The 18,741-nt window shown below is 40.8% G+C and overlaps 1 pseudogene; it reads right to left on the bottom strand.

The window, feature by feature from the left end:
- Nucleotides 1-2,251: 2,251 nt before the first annotated feature.
- On the bottom strand, nt 2,252-2,350 carry LOC125483421 (annotated as a pseudogene).
- Between the last annotated feature and the right edge of the window lie 16,391 nt (nt 2,351-18,741).

The raw sequence follows: 18,741 nt of genomic DNA, 5'->3' as shown, positions 1-18,741 counted from the left end.
AGGGTGGGGTAGTTCAAAACCAGAGGGCATATTTTTAATGGGAGAGTCAAAAGATTTATAAAGGGCATGCAGGGCAACTTTGTTGCACAAGAATGGTTCATAATGGAGTGAACTACCAGAGAAAGTGGTGGATGCAGGTACAGGTACAAAGTTCAAAAGACATTTGGATACATTCATGAATAGGAAAGGTTTGAAGGGTTATGGAGAAGTCCAGGCAGTTGGGACTAGTTTACTTTGGAAACATGTATGGTGTGGACTGGTTGGACTGAAGGGTCTGTTTCATTGCTGTATGACGATAAATCTACTTAATGACAAATATTTGATATTCCCTAGTATCTTTCTATGCGTCTCAGTGCCTTTTTAATTTCCTAACACTCTTGTGAAGTACCTAGGGATGTTTTACTGTCATAAAGGCAATGTAAAAATGTGGGTTGTGTTGAAATCCATATCGAAAAAAGGGCACTTCCTCTAATTTGAATTGAATCATTTTTCAACTCTGTTTCACTTACTATCTTTAGATTTCTTCACATTTGCAGGTTAACTGAGAACAAGCTACAAATTATTGTGTATATTCTCCATAAAAATTTTTGGTATGTCCTGAAATACCGAAAGCACAAGTTAATACTGGCATTTTTCGAACATTATAACACTCTGACAATACTTCAAAAACCAACGTTTTCACTGTTTGTAGCATGTATTTTGGAGTTAATGTGATTTGCCTGTTATCATCTGTGGATGACAAAACAAATAGCAGGAAAGCAAGAGGTGACTGTATGAGTTGATATGAATGTAACATTGACATTTTCATCCAGCTGACTGAAAGAGATGGTACATCTGAAATGCAAGTTCAGAATTCCACTGCTCTGGAATGTCAACCGCAATTCTGGATTGATGTTTGTCAAGTAGTGTTTAAACCCAAATCCTTTGTATCTTGAGGTAACAATACTATCATGAGCCATGGCTAACCTCATGTATGGGATTTTTTTTATATTCATTCACAGGATGAGTGCATCACTGGCTAGGCAGCATTTATTGCCCATCTCTAGATTCTTAATTCCAGATATTTTATTGAATTCAAATTCCACCATCTGCCATGGCGGGATTTGAACCCATGTCCCAGAACGTTATCTGGGTCTCTGGATTAATGGTCTAGTGATAATACCACTAGGCCATCGCCTTTCTATGCAAAGGTTTTGGCAGATCAGCGGAATGAAAAGCACTCAAGAGGGAAAGGGGCTGTAGTTTGGACTAGTAAGAACAAGTTACTTCAGATGCAAGAATCTGTACTGCAAACAACAAATACTGGAAATCACAGTGGGTCTGATATCACCAATGGAGAGACAGCAAGCTCACGTTTCGAGTCTATAGGACGAGTCATCATGAAACTCAAAACGCTAGCTTGCTGTCTCTCCATGGATGCTGTCTGACCCGCTGTGATCGCATTTGTTGTTTGCAGTAGCTTGGATCAGATAGGGTTGAGTATACATGTACCGTGGGAACAGATGGGACCCAAAATATTCAGGACATTGAGGGAGGTGAGCAAATCTGTAAGAATCTTTCAATGTTAATGATGCTACCAAATAATCGAGTTATAATTTCACATAATTTGAGAACCATTATTAAACCATCATCTAATTTTTTTCTTTTCTAGTTTACAAGCTATTCTTTGTAACTACAATGACTCATTCCTGGCACTATTCTTATATAAGATTACCTGTATCTTTTCCATATCTCATTGTCATGCCATATGCAGTACTCCAAAAGTGTGGAAATAACGTTTTGTTAAACATCAAAAACACTTTGATTTAATGGTCAATGTCCCTCGATATAATGTCCAGAACCTCACTTGTTCCTTTTACTGACTTCATCTATTGTGCTTTCATTTTTATTAATTCACCTATTTTCCTTATCAACCTGTTCAGAAATGTTATTACACACACACAAAAACAAAGTTCCTGGAAAAGCTCAGCAGGTCTGGCAGCATCTGTGAAGGAGAAAACAGAGCTAACGTTTCGGGTCCAGTGACCCTTTAGTTCTGAGGAAGGGTTACCGGACCTGAAATGTTAACTCTGTTTTCTCCTTCACAGATGCCGTCAGACCTGCTGATCTTTTCCAGCAACTTTGTTTTTGTTCCTGATTTACAGCATCCGCAGTTCTTCTAGTTTTTATTATGTTATTACATACCTCTGGAGCCGGTGGGACTTGAACCTGTGCCTCCAGTTCCAGGGTTAGGGGCACTACCACCGTGTCATAAAATATGGAATGCTTCATGAATTTGTGTGTCATCCTAGTGCAGGTGCCATGCTTTATATCATTCCAATTCTAGTATATGTGCTTCAGAAGCGAGCATATAAAGATCCAAACTGTCACATTGTTGTAATGTTTGTAAAGATCTGGGATCTCAATGTTATGAGAATGTCCACCCAGGGTGCAACCTTTACCGCTACACTGCATTCAGGCATCAAGCAATAACCTAACAGCCTGATACAGTCAGTTCACCAAGAATAGCCTTCATGTTTCCACACTGCATCACTCCAAGTTGTGGTACAACTTTTGCTGCACTTAAAGATGTTCCTAAAAAGAACAAAGCAACTGGATCTTTTGCCAAAGTCAAACCTGCAATTAGTTAGAAAGTACCATGTATACCAAATCATAGAATTCCTACAGTGGGGAAGCAGGCCATTTGGCCCATTAAGTTCACACTGACCCTCTAAAGAGCATCCTACCCAGACCCACCCTATCCTATCCTATCCCTATAACCCTGCATTCCCCATGGTTAATCCACGTTACCTGCACATCCCTGGACACTATGGTCAATTAACATGGCTAATCCACCTACCCTGCACATCTCTGGACTGTGGAAAAAGTCCAGAGCACCTGCAGGAAACCAACATAGACATGGGAAGAATGTGCAAATTCCACAGAAACTGTCACCTAAGGCTGGAACTGAACTCAGGTCCCTGCTGCTGGGAGATAACCACCGAGCCATCCTTAATCTTAAGGATCATAAGATAATTCAGGGTCAATGTTCACAATTATCCCTCATGAAAATGTGCAAAGATTAAAGGATGAAGGCTTTAAAGGTGTTGGAATGGAATCTCACAACATAACGAGAGAAGTGTACAGAGCAATTCAGAAGCCCAGCTGTATAGCCAAGTAGTAACAAGATGAAATGCTTCATCCAGATTTTCATCATCACATTTAGACTTTAAAAACTCTGCTGGAGCAGTGAAACAGAGGGGACTTGAGTCACATGGAGGACTGTAAGAAATACACTTCATTAAACTTTAACATTTTGAATCTGAAATGTAATTATCTCAAAATATAGGAATCAGAAAACAACAGCACAAACATTTGCATTCCAAAGCATTTTTCTTTCTTTGCTCACTGTCACAAGATTACAATTTTTAGTTCCTCCTTTCTCTAAATACACTGCAATACATTTTTTTGCCTTGATTGCATTTTCCATCTGTCAATTCCATTCACCTCCAATCAACCTCCATCTATGATTCAGTGGTAATGCTCTCTCTTTTCAGTCAGGAAATGACATTCAGAATCCACCTCAGAGACACGAGCTTATAACGCAGATTAATGCCTCAGTTTGATTTATTAAATAATATTGAAATTTCTTTATCCTTTTAATAATGTAACAATAAAAGCAATGCTATGTCTAAATATTAATTGCTTTTTAAATTATTATTTCAAAGCATTCACCTTAAGATAATTGTTATGATTCCAGCTGATGGCACGACTGAACAAGTCAGGTTGCAGAATGAATGCTGGTTTGATAGATCATGTTGTGTTTTTCTTGAGTTGGCTAACCTGGTGGTTAGTTAGCTCAGTTGACTAGGCAACTGGTTTGTTGCTAACAGTGTGACCCTCAGGTTGGAGGACCACCAGTTGTCTCTCTCTAATGAGAGAGTGGGACAATGGTGACTTTACCTTTAGTCACTGAGACATTTCCTCAAAGGCTGTAGACGTTTATTAAATAACAGAATGGAAGTTCACTGCACAAAGATTTTTTAAAAAAATGTTGATCTATCTAAATCTCGATAACAATTGGTTTGCTCTTTAAACATACGCTAAGAGAAAGTTTCGACCTGTTTCCCAACATTATCTGTGACAGAGACTCAAGACCAGAGAAATTACACCCACATCCAAACTTTTTAGGGAGAGAAGTCAGAGTTAACGTTTCGGATTGAATGACTCTTCCTCAAACCTGAGATCTGAGGAAGGGTTACTCAACCTGAAATGTTAACTCTGCTTTCTCTCCACAGATGCTGCCAGACTTGCTGAGCTTTTCCAGCGACTTTGTGTTTTTGTTTCTGATTTACAGCAACCGTAGTTCTTTCGGTTTTTAAACTTTTTAAAGTTCTACTTAACTGACACCTGTCCCTTTATTGGATTTGGACTTTGGAGAAAAAGTGACAAGTGCTTTCCAAAACTGTCACTATGAATTTCTCAGAGCCTTAAAGCTCCCACAGTGCTATTCAAAAAAGGAGAGTGATATGTTACCTAGTGTTCATGACAATATTCATTCCTCAACCTCCATCAGTCAAACAGATTACCCGGCCACTATGGTGGTTTCCATATTTACAACATTAGCTACATTTTGAAAGAAAGTGCAGTAATGACTATAAAAGACTTTGGAGTAATAATGATAGACAATTCGAGAGATATAAGTGCTTTTTGATGGATAAAGAAAGAAAAAGTAAGAACTTTCAATACTTTGGTAGATCATTACTCATTTTCCTCAGAATCAAATGTCTGGAGGCCAAAGTACTGAATTTCAGCCACAGCTGTTTTAAGTTGGTGAATTGTGAACAATAAATAATGAGAGAAACACAGTGAGATATTGCAGGGGACCAATTAGCATTGATTTCTGTTGACTTTAGGTTCCTAATTAGGCTTTTACACCATAAATATCAACTAACATTTTTATATTGCAGAGTCCCACCAAATGTCTACTTGCTTGATTTACTCTTGGAATCTCTTGTAATGGAGGGAAATGCAAAGTTTGTGCATCAATGCAGAATGGAATCTGATGTCAACTTACACAGTTGGGCATTTTCCATTGTCTCATTCTTTTATTTGAAAGTGATCAAAAAATGTCATGGTATTCCTCTTCTTAATTCTGTTTTAAAAGCAATTTATTATAATCAACTAGAAAGTAGTAAATGAACTTGATAGTCAGAAACGAATTAGATTTTCCTTTCCAAAATCAAAAACATGCCTTTAATGTTCTTGGTTCGGCTTGTAGTGGCACAGGCAACAAGACAATTTTCAACTGTTCTTACTATTTATGATTAACATGCAGCAAGTTATTATAAAGCAGCGATATGTGTGTAGGCAGTGAATAGAAAGGAGATTGATTGTACTCAAAGGAGTTTAGACTGACAAATGGCAGATGGATTTTAATGTGGATAAATGTTAAATTAATGTACTTAGTAACAGGAAGCAGTAATTATGAACGGTTCCTATTTTTGGACAATCAAATGCAACATTCAAAATTAATCTCCAATGTGACCTTATTTTAACACTTGAATGTAAATAGAGCCTCAGCCACCAGCCAAAATAGAACAACAATGAGACAGTACAGTGGCATTCAGTAAGTAATTGTTAAAACATGCGTACTATGTGTAAAAAATGTAAACCTGAAAATCTACGTTTTCAACATTCTTTCTTTTTTTTATTTATTATTTGATGTACTCACAGGTTCTTTGCTTTATCTGAGCTGTTGGAGTCCACAAACTTTGTCCAGGAAGCAGTGGAAATGCAGCTTGAGAGCCTTGGGGTTTTTGATGTTGGAGCTCAGGCCAATCTGTGGTGGCATGGACTCTGACAGCCTGCAGCTCGGGGGCATTGTGGAAGGTTCGTGGCTAGAGCCAAGTTTCGAGACTCAGTCAAGTGGCCACAGAAAGGAACCCTTGGGCCAGAGAGAAAGACTGAGAAATAAGCAGGACAAGGCTAGACACCAGCTGGGCCTCTGAGCCAGTGCTGGGTCCCTCCTCAGAGGGCAGCTCCTGATTTCATTCAATGATTAAATGTTCTGAATTGGGGTTGTAGCCCATAGTTTAGGAACCATTAAACAATAGCTTACTAGAAGGAAAAAAGAAGTTTCCCTTTAAAAACAGAAATTGCTGGTGAATCTCAGCAGATCTGGCAGCATCTGTGGGGAGAAAACAGAATCAATGTTTCCAGTCCAGTGACTTGATAAAGTTCTGGTCAAGACCTGCTGAGTTTCTCCGGCAATTCCTGTTTCCATTTCAGATCTCCAGCATCTGTAGTTGTTTGTTTTATTGGAATATTTTCCATTAATGTGACAATGAAACTGCAGTTTCAGGCAGGAGTGAGCCACTCAAGTGTTCATAAGCCAAAACATTCTAAGATAAACAGTCAAATACAATAAATTTAGTAGGATGAAACCACCAACAGCATTTACAATGCTTTCAACATCATGCACGTCAAAGTATTCCACTCGAATTACATCCATTGTGGTAACGGAGATGGGGCTCTCCTGTTTGTGGGGACAGTGTGGGTCCAGCAGAGGATCCAGCATCGGTGGCCCATCAGTCAGGTGGACCCAACGATGATGAGATGGTGCCTGAAGAGTGGCAACTCTGACATTGGTGGGTCTAACACAGGCAGTTGGAGGTCTGTTGGAGAGTGTACGTGTCATTGGTCAGCTAACCCAGGGCTCATGGTAGAATGAAGACAGAATTTCTTGTAGTTACATCTTTTCATTCTTAAGCTATTCAAAATGGTGCTGGACTGTGGTGACAGTTGAAGCTTTTCTCTGTATTTTACCGTGTTGCTCATTGTAGAATACTAATGACAGTAAATAATCATTCGTCCAACACCTTTAACATTCACTCTCTTCACCACCGAAGCACAGTAGCAGCAGTGTGTACCATCTAGAACCCCTATAGAGTGGAAGTAGGCCATTTGGCCCATCAAATCCACACCAACCCGCAAAAGAGCATTCCACCCAGACTCACCACATCCCTGCATTTCCCATGGCTAATCAATCTAACCTATCCATCCCTGAACACTATGGGCAATTTTCCATGGCCAATCCATCCAACCTGCACGTCTTTGGACTGTGGGAAGAAACCGAAGCACCCGAAGGAAACCCACGCAGACATGGGGAGAATGTACAAACTCCGCACAGACAGTCATAGATTTGTACAGCACTGAAACAGACCCTTCGGTCCAATTCAGCCATGCCGACCAGATATTCTAAATAAATCTAGTACCATTTGTCAGTTCTGAGGCAGGGCCACCGGATCCGAAACGTTAACTCTGTTTTTTCCTTCACAGATGTTGCCGGACCTGCTGAGCTTTTCCAGCAACTTTGTTTCTGTCCCTGTAAGCCCTTCCTATTCATATACTCATCCAGATGCCTTGTAAACGTTGTAATTGTACCAGCCTCCACCACTTCCTTCAGCAGCTCATTCCATATACGCATCACCCTTTGTGTGAAAAAGTCACCCCTTAGTTGTCTTTCCCCTCTTGCCTTAAACCAATGTTTTGGACTGCCCCATCTGACGGATGGAATTAAACCCAGGTCCCTGGCACTGTGAAGCAGCAGTACTAAACACTGAGCCACCATGCTGCCCTATAAGGTATACTGCAGCAACTCATCAAGGGTCCTTCGTCAACACCTTCCAAATGTGTGACCTCTGCCATCTAGAAGAACAAAGACATCAGATAAACCACCATCTATCCTGACATGGAATTACATCGTCATTCTTTCACTTTTTGCTGGTACAAAGTCCTGGAACACTTTATCTAACAGCACTCTGGGTGTCCACACACATGGAATGCAGCAGCTCAATAAAGCAACACACCACCACTTTCTCCTCACAGTTAAAGATGGATTATTAATGTTAGTGCAGTTAGCAAAGGCCACATCCTATGAAAGAATGTAAAAAAGGTCCTAATGCAATGCAAGGCACAAGTTCTTGACCATTGCTACCCATGCTGGTGGGATAAATGTGAGTTCAGGCATTTAACAGCAAACAGCAGAAAATGCTTCGGAGTAAAGCATCTGTTCCTCTTGATGATATGCTGTTTTGTCCCTGAACTCTGAATTTTCGTCGCTAAGCCTCCCATCCTCTTTATCTCTCTATCTTCTTAACGATTGACTGTAAAATCTAGTATTTTGTTTATGTTTTTGTTTATTTATCCTACTGCCTTGATGGGAGGCTTGGAACAAATTGTCCATCCAAGTCTATTGTATTACAGTTAAATGTAGTGTGATGGTATCACTAAATGGAGTTGGCCCTCAAACAAATTTCTGTTGGACAGAAAGAATTAATAAAAGTAGCAAAGTTAAACCAAAGACGTAAAATCCAAATAGAACAAAAATTACTGCTTTGTGCACCAACTGTGGTTGGGATCTTGGAACTAAATGGATGTTCAATGTTGTTGTTTCAATTTATGAGGGAGACTGAACTTCAGGTATGTCAATTGAAATGTAGGAGCAGGTAAGATAAACACTACGGTAACATAATCAATTGTTCCTCTTTACCTGAATGACACTATGAAGTTTCCTAGGCAGACTTTGCCTTATCAAAACGGATTAATTTCAAGGCAAGTTAAGTATTGAAGTGTGGGTTGTTGTTCATTTGGAAATTACTTGCTTCTGTGTTAGAAAATTGTGACTTTAAGTCTCACTTCAGTGATCTGAAAACAAAAATCCAGGCTGACCTACCAGTGAGATGTTCAGAAAGTGTCTCATTTTTAGAGTTGAAGGATTTCAGATATGATATTAAATCAATGCTTCTCAGGAGAGCACAAAAATTTCTATTGCATTAACTGGATGTAAAGCTCTTTAAATGTCCCTGAGAACACAACAGTGCTATGTCATTGTATGTCAGTGCTATGTCGCAAACATTTACACTGCGTGTTTTCTGAAGAATAGTTGGGACTAATTGATGTTTTCAAAAATTCTTTTACAAGTTGGAGGTGTTTCTGGCCAGGTCATTCCAAACACCCTTGAGGAAGTGGTGGTGAGCTATATTTTTGAACTGCACGTGTCCTCTGTGATATCTTACTTCCTGTTAGGTCAACAGCTGGCTACTAAACAACAAAAGTTGGCGCCCTCAGAGTTGGCACATGCTTGCTACTGGGAACCTGACAGACATTGAGAGCTGGTCTACAACAGGAGCTGTGCTGCCTTAAAATATAGAATTAAACCAACAGCCAGAAACTCAAGAGCAGCTTCCATCATTTGGAAATTTTAAGAAGAAATTTGCTGCGCATATGATTACCCGCAATGAAGAGGGATCCAGATTTGTGGTTATGAACCTGTGCTGCTTATGACATAAAAGCATTATCCTAAAAGAGCAGCCTTACCATTATGTGAGCAGGAAGAGCATGAGAAATATTAAATACCACTGTGCCAGTTGCGTGAACTCTCAGACAGCAATTGATCCAAGAATTCTTTCTGTGAGCCAACATTATAGATCTCATAACCCAAATCAGCAGCATTACTACCATCATCTCATTACTTTCCTTCAGTCCAGCCTTATGGGCCCTGCCCTCACTTTACTGGAAAGATAAACATGAACACTGAATCAATTTTATTTTAAACCAACAGCTTAATTCCACTTATGTCCAACAAAAATAAGTTAATAATTATCTTTCCAGAATAGATTTAACAGTGATCTGATAGACATCTATTAAATCATTATTGGGCTAGATAGTTCCTTTAATTTTATTCATATATGGGATTTAGCATTTGTTGCACAACCTTGAGAAGTTGACTGTGAGCTGCCTTCACGAATTACTGCAGTCCATTTGCTGTAGGGTTCCCACAGTGCTGTTAGGGAACTTACCCAGTGAAGGTCAAGCAAATGTGATATATTTCCAACTCAGGATGAGAGAAATGTCTAGATGATGGTATTCCCAACTAGAAATAGTATCTGCTTCTAGATGATGGTGATTTGAGTTTGGAAGGTCCTATGTGAGATGCCTTCATGAATTTCCACAGTTCATTTTGTTGATGGTACACACTGCTGCTAATGCATGACAGTAGTGAAGGTACCGAATGCTTGTGGATCTGGTGCCAATCAGGTGGACTGCTTTGTCCTGGATGATGTCAAGCTTCTTGAGTGTTGTTAGAGATGTACTCATCCACCATTCGGTGTGATAGGATTCAAACCTGAGACAGCAGCACACTACTGGGGTCTGTGGATTATTACAAGATCATATGATGTAGGAGTAGAAGTCAGCCATTTGGAACATTCCCCCATTCAACGAGATCATGGCTGAATCTTATAATCCTCAACTCCACTTACTCATTTTATTTCCATGACCCATGATTCCCTCACTGATTAAAAATCTATCTCAGCCTTGATTTTACTTTGAAATAAAAACCATCATTCCATTTGCCTTCCCTATAGCCTGGCGTACTTGTATGTTGGTTTCATGCGATGCCTGCACGAGGATCCCCAAATCCCTCCGTGCTGCAGCTTTCTTCAGATTTTCCCCATTTAAATAATATTCAGCTCTTCTCTTCTTCCTGCTGTACAGCAACAACATCACTGCATTATCACCTTCCCAAGACTGATAGATTATTCCAGTTTAACACATCAAGGAACATAAGTTTAAACAATGTGATAGTAGGAACTGACAGGATATAATGTGGTTCTTTCCCCACTGAGCAATGAACCTTGTGTCATGATAGTATTTTCATGATAATGTTATGGAAATGTCTGATTAAAAATAGATTCCCAGAATCATCTGACTGGGATAGAGAATACATTAAGTAACGTTTAATTCAAGTGATCTCCTAGACTAATTTTGATCACCTGTAGGAGCCAGAAAGCAATTTCACTAGGAATCCATATGTGTTATTGGTCCTGAGCTTTCTCCCTGTTTCCTACCGCTTCCAGGGTCTTACCCCACCTCTAGAGAGAGGGTTGTGTGTGTGGGGAGTGACGTTGGAGAGGTTTGGATGGTAGGAAATGGTGGACTAACAGGGAGAGTGGGGTGTGTAGAATTTGGTCATGCTATTTCATCGGCGATGGTGTAGAGAATGCTTCATGAAGTTGCTGGTCTTTTCCACTTGCCAATTTTTCATGTTTATAATTCTTTATGGCCAGAGCACATGTTTTGAAATCATCCATGTTGCCAAAAGTTAGAATCTTGATCAGTTAGGGAATCAAGGGTTACAAGAGTAAACACAGGAAAGTGGCTGTGAGGAATGTCAGATCAGCCATGGTCCGACAGAACGGTACAATAGACTTGAGGGGCCGAATGGCCGACTCCTGTTCCTATTTCTTGTAGTCTTATGGTCTAAAGGCAAAAAGCAAAATGTATCTGTGTTTTATCATCTAAAAACGTTTCCTTAAAAAGAAAAGGATTTGATTCCTATTATACCATCTATACATTTTTCACTGCTGTGGAGATGGTGAGGGAAGAGGTGAGAAGGGGAAATTGGCCTAGGAGATAAATTAACCTCTTTCTTATGACCGTACTAATGATTTGGAAAGAAGGTTCTCCTCAGGATGTGAGAAAGATGGCTAGTTTCCGAACTGGATGACTTGCTTCCAATTGTTGTAATCTGGGGACAATCGGAGGGGCAAAGATTGGGGAGGGGGCGTGGTCTGGTTCTCGAAAGCTGGCCACTTCTATGTTACCCTCACCAATGAGATGAGTATAAAAATTATTAAACATCTCACGACTAGATCCCTGAGGAGTAGGCCTCAACGAGCAGACTTTAGGACACAGATGCTACTGGCCTTTGATTGGTTGACTGTTTCTGACAATGCAAGACAAGGTTTGTGATTTGCTGAGAAACTTGGCCACACTGAGTTTTCAGCTTTTAATGAATTCACGGGTGGGTGATTTAATGAGTTATCGTAACAGTATATTTAGCAAGTTAGTCATCTCTAATATAGTATAGTACTGATACAGTAATATTTTTTTAAATGGGAAAATTGCACTCAAGGCTTGTGAAAGTGCTAGATGGTCAATGAAGTAATTTTGAATTAAGGTCAATGTCATAATTAGAAACACGGCAGTCAATTTTGTACATGGGAAGCTTTCACAAACATCAATATGATTGTGACCAACTTGTCAGGATTTAGGTTTTAGGCAAAGAATAAATATCCACTGTGACACCAACAAATCACAATTCCACTTGGCTGGATTAATCAACAAGATAGCAGCAGAGGAGGATGCTCCTGTCAGAGCTCCTCTGCTCTGCCTGCTCTTTTTCTTCCTTTTTCCTTTCTTTCTTCTTTTTTTTCTTTTTTCTTTTTTCTCCCCGCGGTACCAAAGCCGGCAGCAAGTCCAGAGCAGCGAGCCCTCACGCCCCGGAACACCAGAAGCAGTGAACCCTGCAGCAGTGCGTGGGCTGTGAGCCCCAGAGCAGCACGGGGAAGAGCCCTGCAGCAGCGCGTGGGCTGTGAGCCCCAGAGCAGCGGGGGGAAGAGCCCTGCAGCAGCGCGGGGGGAAACAAGCCCGGAGCATCGCGCAGACAGCGAGCGGGAGCAGGCAGCCCGAGGCAGCCGATGGTGAGTGCGGGAGCAGGCAGCCCGAGATGGCGACTGAGGGGCTGAGTCCCCGGAGCAATGGGGTGTGGGGGTGGGGGCAAGTCCTGGAGTAATGCAGGAGCCGAGGAATGAATCCCAGTACAGCGTGACTTACCTTGTTGCTGCTGAGTGCTGGTGAGGAGCGGACTGGAGGCTGGAGCGATGTGGGACAATTCCTGGACTTGGGCCTGGCACCACATGCTGAGCTGCTGTTATCAGAATGTAATTTAAAACCTTTTCATTATGTTGTAACTACCTCTGTAAGTAATGCTTATGCTTTCCTTCAGTCCTCTTTTTGTAAGACCACTATATATTTTTTGCTCTGTAAGGTTTGTACCTAAGTACATGTATCTAAGATGGTACCATTAAAAGGCAGCCATTGTAAAAACTTTCACTGTACTCCTGTACTTCTAATTGCAGTACAAGTGACAATAAAGGATATCCTATTCTATATTGGCTGCAACTTTAGGGAAGACTCCAGTTCTTTTCTTCAAAATAATAACTGGTGAATCCATTGCATTTATCTGATAGGACTTTCAGAACCTTGTTGGTAATGTCTAATCCAAGAGGTTGCATTCTTAACAAAGCAGCACTCCCTCAGCACAACTGTGGAGTCTCAGCAAAACATTGCATTCAAATTGTTGGAGTGAAATTTGGACGTAAGGCCTTCTGTCTGAATAGAATTGGGACGGAGGACGTGGATTAGGTGATTCAGCCCATTGAGACTGCTCTGCATTTCAATATCATCATGGTTGCTCACCTGTTTAAATTCCTTTCTCTGACACTACCCCTACATTCTCTTACTCGTGACCAAAGAGATGGAATTTCCTAGGTGGACAATCAGACTGGTTAGTGAATGATTGCCAATTTTTTTTTCATTAATGGGGTGAGGGCATCACTGGCTAGGCAGCATTTATTGTCTATCCCTAATTGTCCAGAGGGTAGTTCAGAGTCAACCATATTGCTGTGGGTCTGGAGTCACATGTAGGCCAGACCAGGTAAGGATGGCAGTTTCCTTCCCTAAAAGGACATTATTGAACCAGATGGGTTTTTATGATAATCAGCAATGGATTCATGGGCATCATTAGACTTTTAATTCCAGATTTTTTATTGAATTCAAATTCCACCATCTGCTGTGGCAGGATTCGAATGTAGGTCCCCAGAATATCATCTGGGTCTCTGGATTAACGGTCCAGTGATAATACCACTAGGCCATCGCCTCCCCTTGCATTAACAATACTCTCTTGCACTGTCGGTATTTAAAATTCTCTATAAGTCTCGACTTTAAGTGTACTCAATGACTGAGCTCCCACAGCTGTTTCTGGTAGAGAATTCCAAAGATTTAAAACCCCCTGAATGAAAATATTTCTCCTCACTTCCGGCCTGAGTGGCTTCCACCTTGTGTTGATATTGTGTCCCATGTTTATCCATTTCCGAACCAGGGAAAACATCTTCACTGCATGTAATTTGTGCCCTAATCCCTTTAATTATTTTGTAGGCTTCAATGAGATCACCTCATTCTTTGGAACTGTAGAGAATACAAGCACAGTTTCCTCAACCTCTTTTTATTGGACAGTCCTGCCATACTGCAACAAGCCAAACCTTTTTTCTTTGGCAATTACATCCTTGCTAAGGTAATGGGACTGACACTGCACACAAAGCTCCGAGATAACAGTACTACTACTAAGCTTCACACTGAAGAACAAAACAAGCAAATAAGGTCAGATTTTTGTTTCGATGCTGACTGAAAACAGTATATTACAGCAGCATTCAGGAGAGCTGACCAGATTTTGGGATTTATAATTGCAGGAATAGCACACATATCCCAGCAGGAGATAATGATCTATGAGAAAATATTGGCATGACCACACTTGGGGGTGTACAGATATGTGCCTGGATGTATTCATAAAAACATTATAAAGTGTGTTAAAATCTACAGTGGCAATAATGAGACCATTTCTAACTGCTTGTCAGGGCTGGGTGTTACAGTGGAAACAATACTGTAATTACATCTTAAGCACAGCATGAGTTAATTATGATTTTATTACATCACACTCTTGACAGGGGATCAGCAGTGATCCAATTGTTCCAGCTTTGAATAGTGGCAGCTTCAATTTTCAAAATGTCTACAAAAATTGGCTGTCAAACCATCATTTCAAGCAAGAATAAAAGTGTTTGTCAACCAAAGAACTCCTGAAAACACAAAGACAACTATCAGCAATTTTCATGGCCTCAAAATGTTAACATTGAAGATGTTGATGGTCGATGGAAGTCAAATGCACTATATTTTAACATCTTAATTAGATATATTTTGTTACTTTGGCAACCTTGCAGCCCCTTGCTATTATCAATCCAATATCGGTGGCCAGTCATGTGGGATGTTATCATACACAAAGGTTGAAATCAATGTTGAAGAAATGTACCTGTCAGAATGTGTTGCCATGCTTGTAAATGCACAAATAATTGATATAGAGCACAAAACTGTTGTCTTGAAGCTTTCATTTGTCTAGCCTTTTTTGTCCAAATCTCTGTATTGTTCTCCTCTCAATCTCACAGCAGTGCTGCCTTGACACAAAGATATATTTTAGAAAATTGAGATAGCAGTAGATGGAGGGAGGTAAGGACAGGAGCTATTCCTGAGCTTCGCAGTGAAGCTGAGGGTTTAAAATACAATACCAAAGAAGAGGCTAAATCTCAAGGAGATTTTGGGACAAAATATGAGCTTCACAGAAAAATATCAGGGACTCCATGATGAGTTGTGCTACTGAGGACATGAAAATGGTTGGAGTGAGCATGCCATCTCACTAATGCTCGGGTTGTTGCTATTTTTAAAGGGCCCTATACCTTTGGATGGTCAAAGTATAAAAGTGAAAGATCCTTCTCAATATACAAATCAGATTACAACCATATATCCAGGACTCGGTTGCCATTTCGTGGTAGAAGTGAAGGCTAATGTATCATTTGTCCTCCAACTGGTTTTAGTGAGACTGAAGAAATTTTAAACCAAAGGGAAATTTTAAGCAGTGTGAGACCAGGAGCAGCAAGAATGAGCTTGGTTTAGATATAGCATCATAGAAAATAGGAGCAGGAAAAGGCCCTTTTTCCCTTCAGTCCTGCTGCACTATTCAATACGATCATACAGATTATCCATTTCAGTGCCCAGTTCCATTTTTCTCCTCATACACTTTGATCCCTGTAACCCTAAGAACTATATCTCATTCCTACTTGAAAATACTAAATGTTTTGGCTTCGATCATTTTCTGTGGCATGGAATTACACAGGTGCACCACTCTCTGGGTGAAGACATTTCTCCTCACCTCAGCCCTAAATAATCGATCGTGTATTCTTAGACTATGACCCCTGGTTGTGGGCTTGCCAGTCATTGGAAATGCCCTTCCTGCATTGACCCTGTCTAAGTCTGGTAGACATTTACTCGTTTCTATGAAATCCCCTCTCTTTCTTCTAAACTCCAGCGAATATCATCTTGACTGATCCAAACTTTCTGTGTATGCCTGATCTGCCATCCCAGGAATCAGTCTGGTAAACTGCTGTTGCACTCTCTCCATAGTCAGAACATCCTTCCTCGATTAAAGAGGTCAAAATTGCACACAAACCTCCAGGTGTGGTCTTACCAAAACCCTGTACAATTGCAACAAGACAGCCCTGTTCCTGTACTCAAATCCTCTCACTATGAAGGCCAATGCATTGATTGTCACCTTCACCATCCACTGCAACTCCATGCTTACTTTCAGTGACTGGTGTACAAGGGCATCCAGTCTTATTGCACTTCCACTATCCCAATCTATTGCCATTCAGGTACTAATCCTCCTCATATTAATAGTTTTTGGTTAGATTCTAGCAGGCACTTCATTTTGGATTAATGTATTGGCGAACCAGCTGGTGTGACGACTTCAGTTTGGTGCAGGTGTACAGCTGGGGCTGTGGTGGAGGAGAGGTAAAATTAAGTCACTACAGTCCGAGCAGACTATGGAGCAGCTCTCTCAGAGAGAGACAGCTGGTGATGGTTTAACCTGAGGGTCACAATGCCTTAGGTGAGGGGAAAGATTAAGAAGGAGAATCTTTCATGGTAACACTAGCCAGTGCAGGAGTTGAACCCACACTATTGGTATCACTCTGCATTGCAAACCAGCCACCCAGCCAACTGAGCTGGCACAGATGGTAGCACTTCTGAAGGTATGGTTCTGTGCCTTGTTGCAGTCTGGGGGCAGTGGGGGTGGGGTGGGGGGGAGGTGGTGGGTGCAGAAAGTGCCACAGCATCCTGAAGTGCTGTGCTCTGCTCAATTAGATCACGCAATAAGGTGTTGTGATGGACGCTGAGGAACCAGACAAATGGGAGCTGTCTTCTGAGGAGAAAATGAAGATGCTGGGGGAGAGGAAGATCTGCTTGTGGTTGACCAAACTCAGGTACATTGGCCCCTGCAAGGAAGACAGGACCTGATTGACACCCAGACCCAGTAGATGAGAGCTGAGTGCTAAAATCCCTTGTGAACTATAGGTCAAGGCGGTAACATTCTGTGCATATTGTGGATGTGATCTGCAGCATGTGAACATTGCCCTTGTAACTTTTGCTGCTGTCAATAAAAGCTCACGTCTGGTCTTGTCTGAATATTTCTCTGTCTGTGATGTTCCCCTAGTGGACAGTGATAAAGAATGTGTGCGACCACAAGATATTGGGGAAAGAGTGTCAGGGACTTAGATTAGTAATCAGATAGGATTAATATATGAACTGGTAAACTGTGTCATGTGGGGTTTCGAGGGTGAAACTCTTAGGTGACTATGATGGAAGGATGGGGTTTATATATGAGAGGTGGTGTACTCACACCAGCTATATGCCATGGGCAAGGGTCTTTATGGATGCTGTACCATTATATTATGGCGAGTGGGCAACACTGGATTACCAACTCTTGTCCAGGTGCATGGCAGCATGGCTGCCAAGGGGTCAGCCTAGTGGTGAATATCTATTTATTTTAGGAAATTGCATGTGATAAGCTGGATTCAGGAGTGATGGATAGCATTAGGAAAGCGTAGGTAGTTGATGAGATGAGTTTGGCGAGATACAGCTAAAAAATTTGCTGCCTCATGGCAAAAAAAACCCTCCTAAAATTCAATGCATTTTGGACTTAGCCAAAAAAAATTGATTCTGAAGCCCATAACATTTGAAATAAAACAGATGAACCAAGAGTGTATTTAAAAACATAAAAATGAATAAGTACTTTTTGGTCACAATTATAGAGACATAGCTGCAGGAAAATTTGAATCTTGAAGGATTCAGAATATCTAGAAATGACAGGCAAATAAGAAAAGTTGGAGAGGTGACTCTGTTAGTTAGACAGCACCTTCTAAATCCACAACCATTTCCATCTAGAAGGGCAAGCTAGCTACATGGAAACACCATCACCACCTGCAAGTTCCCCTCCAAGCCACTCACCGTCCTGACTTAGAAATATATTGCTGTTCCTTCACTGTCACTGGGTCAAAATCCTGGAATTCCCTCCCCAAGGGCCTACAGCACGTAGACTGCAGTAGTTCAAAAGGCAGTTCACCTCCACCTTCTCAAGGGCAACTAGGGACGGGCAATAAATGCTGACCATCCAGCGATATCCATGTCCCATGAGTGAATAAAAAAAACTCTAATAACGTTTAAAGAGTGTATTGATTCAAAAAAGATTTGTTTCATGTTGATTTGACATTTTTTTGCTGTTGAATGCAAGTCTGTGTTTTCTTGCTGCTGTGATTAGCTAATGGAGGTTTGTATCATGCTAATGTTTAGTTGTTCCAAAAACTGCAGTGTCATCTTTGATGTAAAGTCAGTTTCATAGATTCTCTGTGATACAATCCAATCATTGGAATAAATCTCGTCTAACTGATAATCTGAGAAACATTGTCTACCATAAGGTGTTCTAAAACTTATCTCTTCTTGTGACTCTGGAGAACCAAGTGTGGATCAATATCAATTCTTAGCATCAAACTTGTGCCTGAATTCTTGGAATTAAGCTGTTCGAAAGCAGGTGTCTTTGTGTGTACAGTGCAATTTTCAGTCACTTTGGATCTAAACATACACATAGAATGTCAGCTTTTTCAAAACACAATTTGCACCAACCAGAGCGATGCTCAACTTTGGAGATAATGTCTTTTTTTTGTACCGTGGAATCCAGTTCCGGTTTATCCTGAATGT

This window comes from Rhincodon typus, chromosome 6, assembly GCF_021869965.1.
Source record: "Rhincodon typus isolate 14 chromosome 6, sRhiTyp1.1, whole genome shotgun sequence".
Classification (NCBI taxonomy): domain Eukaryota; kingdom Metazoa; phylum Chordata; class Chondrichthyes; order Orectolobiformes; family Rhincodontidae; genus Rhincodon; species Rhincodon typus.
Note: the sequence above shows the minus strand (reverse complement) of the source record. Positions and strands in the feature narration are given on the sequence as shown.